The sequence below is a fragment of the Microcebus murinus genome, chromosome 3 (genome assembly GCF_040939455.1).
Source record: "Microcebus murinus isolate Inina chromosome 3, M.murinus_Inina_mat1.0, whole genome shotgun sequence".
In the NCBI taxonomy this organism is placed as follows: Eukaryota; Metazoa; Chordata; class Mammalia; order Primates; family Cheirogaleidae; genus Microcebus; species Microcebus murinus.
In genome coordinates, this window is record NC_134106.1 from 72483370 (window position 1) to 72488947 (window position 5578).

Consider the following 5578-nt stretch of genomic DNA (forward strand, 5'->3'; position numbering starts at 1 on the left):
GTGTCTGGTACATGGGAAAAACATTTGCTAAACACAAGCTGTTTTTTAGAGTGGGCCTTGACAAGGAAGTTGTGGTTGGAGAGATGGCAGTACACAGATGACTTTGAGCAAGTTGCTTAATGTTTCTGTGGGTCAGCACTTTTTAGATCTGAATTATAATGAGAACAATTGGGCTCTTGTATTAAAAGGATAATAGAGAACAGCAAAGAGGGAATTAAAAACACAATGATATTTTCTGTGTGACTATGACTGTCCTAAAAACTTTCTCTCCTAACAATATTTTCTGGGAAGCGCTAATCTTTCATGTTAGGGTAGCAGCTACACTGTATGTCAGGATCACAGACTATTTCAGAGTCAGATGAGATCTCAGAGTCTAGAGAACACGAACTGGGACCCACAGGGCAGATCCAGGCTGCAGGTGTGTTTTTCTTGGCCTGCAGTGAGGATCCAAACAATATTTTTTTAAATGTTTAATTAGTTGCCAACATTTGAAAAACAGGAGATTTCACGTTTTAAAAATCCCAGTTTCCAGCTTCTCTTGCAAAATCAGGGAATATGGCAACATTGGCCCAAATTCAGGCCAGGCGACAACTGGCTGGCACAAGGTGCTTACCCGGCCCACCTCATTCTGCATTATTCTGCCTGTGTGTCCCCAGATCGAGTCCCACCCTTCCTCTCATGGGATGGGAAAACGGAGGGACCCTGCTTCCCAGCCCCTAGGCTGATGCCACTTCCTTTTACACCAGTGGTTCTCAAACTTGAGCCCTGTCAGAATCGCCTGGAGGACTTGTTGAAACACACTGGGCCCCACTCCCAGAGTTTCTGATTCAGTAGGTTTGCATTCCCAGCAAGTTCCCAGGTGAAGCTAATGCTGTGGTCCAGGGACTCACTTTCAGAACTGTTTTGCATGAGACCACCTTCTATTTGAGAACCTGCAGTCCTGGTGCTGATCTAGCAATTGGCTTTGTTCTCCTTGGTTCTGCCCCTCTTTTCCCATTGTCTTTTATTTGCCTTGTTCTCATCTTTTTTTTTTTTCTTGGCCATTCTTTCACCCTCACCCTCACTTTTCTCAGCTACCTATTTTCTGGAGGTCGGCTGCGGGAACATCTTGACCCCTTTCCCCATAATCTGCCTGAGGACCCCCTCAGTCCCAGCTTTCCGAACCCAGCCCCTCAGCACACCCCCGCAGAAGTGCACAGCCTTGCCCTGGGGGTCCAGCTGCCGCCTGCTCCTGCCAGTCCTGCAGCCTGGGACAGTCCCGAGGGCAAATGTCCATCACACTGTCCAGCCCCAGAACTTTGGGGTTGGGACTGAGAACCTCAACTCTCCTCCCAGGAAGCCTCTGCGTCCAGCATCTTCGCGGATATTTGCATTCCGCGTGCAGTGGTCACGTCATGGTCATTAAACCCATTCTGTTGTCAGATGCCAAGTGGCGCCTGCAGCCCTGATGCCCGGCAGCCTCCTGGAGCCGGGGAGTATGTAAGGACAGCGTCTCCTGGGAAGGGGAGGGCGGTTGCTGTCCTGAATAGAGAAATTTTCTTTTATCCAGGAGATAACCAAAAACTGGTTGGTCCCCGAGCCCCTGCGTCCGGGGCAGCCCCGCACTTGGGGGCTCCTGGCCTTTGATGTGTGCCCCCATGGCCCGCGCCAGTAAACTTTGGGCAGGATCAGGCTGCCAGGCGGGCTGCCCGCCTGCCAATCCGCAGCTGCCGCCTGCCTCCAGGCCACCTGATTACTGGCTTTGCACCTGGAAGGGGCCCCAAGCCCGCTTTGGAGAGACTTTCTCCCCCAGGTGGTGCAGGAGAGGCTGGGGTGTCTGGGCCAGGGGGAAGCTGCAGGTGAGCTCTAACAACGGAGAACAAGAGGCAGCAGGGAGGCGAGAACTTTCTTCAGGGCAGGAAGAAGAGGAGGCAGAGGTGGGATGGGGCAGATGGGTGCTGTCACTGAGGCCTTGGCACCTTCTCACACGGCTTCACCAATGGAAGGGGGAAGGCCAAACATCTCAAGGCCGCATGTGCCGAGCCTGCCCAGGCCGCTGGCAGAGCTGGGCTTGTGTGCTCTCCGTCCTCCCCCTGCGCCAGAAGGAAGGCTCCCCTCGCATCTGGTGTTTTCACTTCTCCAAACAAAGGTGAAAGGGAGGATGGTTGCCACTGGTTTCTCCAGGTTCCCTAAGAACTCTCCGACTCTGCTCCCTGCTCGGCACACAAGTGCAGAGGCACACTTACCTGTAGGGCAGCAAGGAAGGGTGAATCCTACAGCAGGCGCTAACCTTTCCGCTGGTGCGGGGTCTTGCCTCCATGTTGAGATCTGCTGACGGGACCAACTTGGTGGTCGCCGAAGGGCGGGTGACTGTGGCAATTTCTTAAAATAAGGCAGCAATGAAGTCTGCTGCATTGACTGACTCTTCCTTTCACAGAAGTTTTCTCTGTAGCATGCAATGCTGTTTGAGAGCATTTTACCCACAGTAGAACTGCGTGAGCATGAGGAAAAGAGCAGGGTGGACCCCCTGCTATAGCATGTACCTAATCCACTTAGATCTCCTGTAGTAACAGTTGCTGGTGTTTAAGCACTCACTATTTCCCAGACACTGTGCTAAAGGCATGGACTTGCTTTCCCTCATTTCATCCTAACCACCCTATAAACTAGGTACCCATTGTACAGATGGGGAAACTAAGGCTCAGAAAGGGTTAAGTATTTTTCCATAGCCATGCAAGTAAGTGCTGGGAGGGGATTCAAACTCAATCTGACTGACTCTGGAGTCTGCACTGGAAACCTTATTGTCTATGCTTCAAAGAGTGGCCTGCCCTCATGGACAGGTGGGATCAAGAGAAATCCTGAGTTCCCAGGGAGGGGAAGCTGGATGAGCTTCATTGGCTCTGAATAAAATAATAAGGTTTTTTTTTTTATTTATTTCTGTTTTCTTTTCATGAGACAGAGTCTCACTCTGTTGCCCGGGCTAGAGTGCCATGGTGTCAGCCTAGCTCACAGCAACCTCAAACTCTTGGGCTCAAGTGATCCTCCTGCCTCAGCCACCCGAGTAGCTGGTAGCACGTGCCACCATGCCTGGCTAATTTTTTCTATATATTTTTAGTTGGCCAGTTAATTTCTTTCTATTTTTAGTAGAGACAAGGTCTCGCTCTTGCTCAGGCTGGTTTTGAACTCCTGACCTTGAGCAATCCGCCCACCTGGGCCTCCCAGAGTGCTAAGATTACAGGCGTGAGCCACCACACTTGGCCATTCTGTTTTCTTTTTAAGGAAAAGAATAATAGCGTGCAATGTAAAATGTTCCAAAATTTCCAGGGCCATCCTGATTTCTAAAAGCTTGTCCTTAGTGTGCTCATTAATCATGAAAATACTGTGGGCAAATTGATATCAGGACCCAAATTGCCACTCAGACTCTTCAGATCAGCAAGCAACATGAAACTTACCTGTCAGTCTGTGAGTCTCACCTTTGACATACAAATGACGGTTTCCTATATCACAGAAGCTCTCCCTCTGTCAAAACAAGGCGTTGGAGAAAGAGCTGGTCCCATTTTCATTTCACCATACCTCGGAGGAAATTTTTATGAGGATATATGGAGATTTCCTAAGAGCCGATAACTTTTCCTTTGTTTATTTTTGGTCCCTCTAATTTCCCTAGTAATTTGCAAAAACATCCTTAGAATTAAAAGGGACCTTACGGATTACATCATCCAATTCCTAATTTTACAGGTAAAGACATGAGGCCAACAGAATGAGTGACTGACCCAAGGTTGCACAGTTGAGTGGTCATGGTGGAACTAGAACCCCAGGAGGGAGTGGGACACCTCAGTCCTGGGGTCTCCACACCGGGTGAAGTGCAAAAGGCCTGTGTTATTTTTTCATGGGAAAAAGTGGGATTGAGAGTGTGAGGGGGTGGGCGAGTCAGTCCGAGTAGGGTCGGCTGTGGCAGCTGGAGAAAAGAAAGGAGTCCTGGGAGAAGGAAGGGGAGCAAAGGAACTGCGCTGGGCCCCAGAGGACACGGGAAGCCAGTGTGTCCCAGCAGGTATGCAGGGCAACCACTGTGGATTTTCACAAGAACACTCTCTCCTTGTTCAGGGTGCGTGGCTCAGGTGTAAAGCTCGGAGCAAGCCCTTCCAGGTGCTCCCCGTCACCCATCCCTTTTAGTCTGAAGATTCCCCCTTCTGAAAACCCTCACCCCCAGGTCATGTCCTTCTGACTCCCCAGTCCTCCTCTCGTCCTCCTGTTTCAGTGATGGGGCTGCCTGCAACCTCCCTTTCGGACACTGAGTAAGAGAAATATATTTCTTTTTTTTTTCCTTTTACTTTTAGTTGACACGCAATAATTGAACATATTTATGAGATACAGAGTACTGCTATTTTGATGCAATGTGCAATGATCAAATTAGAGTAATTAACATATCCATCATCTCAAATATTTATGATTACTTTGTGTTGGGAACAAATTCTTTCTTCTAGCTCTACAATATATTATTGTTAACTATACAGCCATCATACAGTGGTATAGAATACTAGAACTTATTCCTCCTGTCTAGCTATAGTTTTGTATCCATTAACCAGCCTCTCCCCATCCTCCCCTCCTCCTCCCCTCCTCAGCTTCTGACAACCACAAATCTGCCCTTCACTTCTATGAGCTCAAATTTTTTGAGCTCCCACATATGAGTGAGAACATGCAGTGCTTATCTTTCTGTGCTTAACTTAAAGAAATACATTTCTGTTGGAGACCTGGACACAAGCCTCTGGTTTCTACTCTCAAGTTTCTCCCATAGTGCCACAATCCTTCCTGGGGGCTGAGGGGTGTTTAGCAGAATCTAGGAGGAAGGATGTCTTTGATGACAAAGCAGAGAGTAACCTGACGTTGAAAGTAACCTGTTGTGTGCTATTCTCCACTTACAAGGAGAGTTAGTGCTCATCTTCATATACTACAAAAAAACAAAATAAAACCAAAAAAAGTGGCTCTTTCAATATCAAAATGAAACTTTCTTCAGAAATTACCAGACTTTTGATGTTCTTGGTAAAGAACGAATGATTTATATTTTTAACATCAAGAATCATGTTTTTTTAAAAAAAACACACACACACAAGGGACATGGTTAGTTTTAAAAGATTTAGAAACACATATATAGATATTCAAGTCCGTTAGGGTCATTGCATCCCCTTCCTCCAGCCTGTTCCTGATACTTATTTGGAAACTTAGAATTATGTATCAGCAAAGAAATGATAAATGTTTGATATGATAATTACCCTAATCTAAATATGTGTCACAACATCACTATGTACCCATAAATATGTGTAATTATTGTGTGTCAATTAAAAATTAAAAACAAAGAATTGTGTATTAGTTAGGATTGCTTAGATTATGCTGCCATAATAAGTCCCTAGTTTCAGCTATTTAAGAGAGGAGTCAGAAAACTTTTCTTAAAGGGTCATATACTAAATATTTTAAGCTTTGCAGGCCATACAGTTTCAGCAGCAACTACTCAACTCTACCTTTGTAGTATAAAAACAGACATTATGTAAATGAATAGTCGTGGCTGTGTTCCAATAAAACTTTATTTATGAGCACAGCCAGCCCTCAG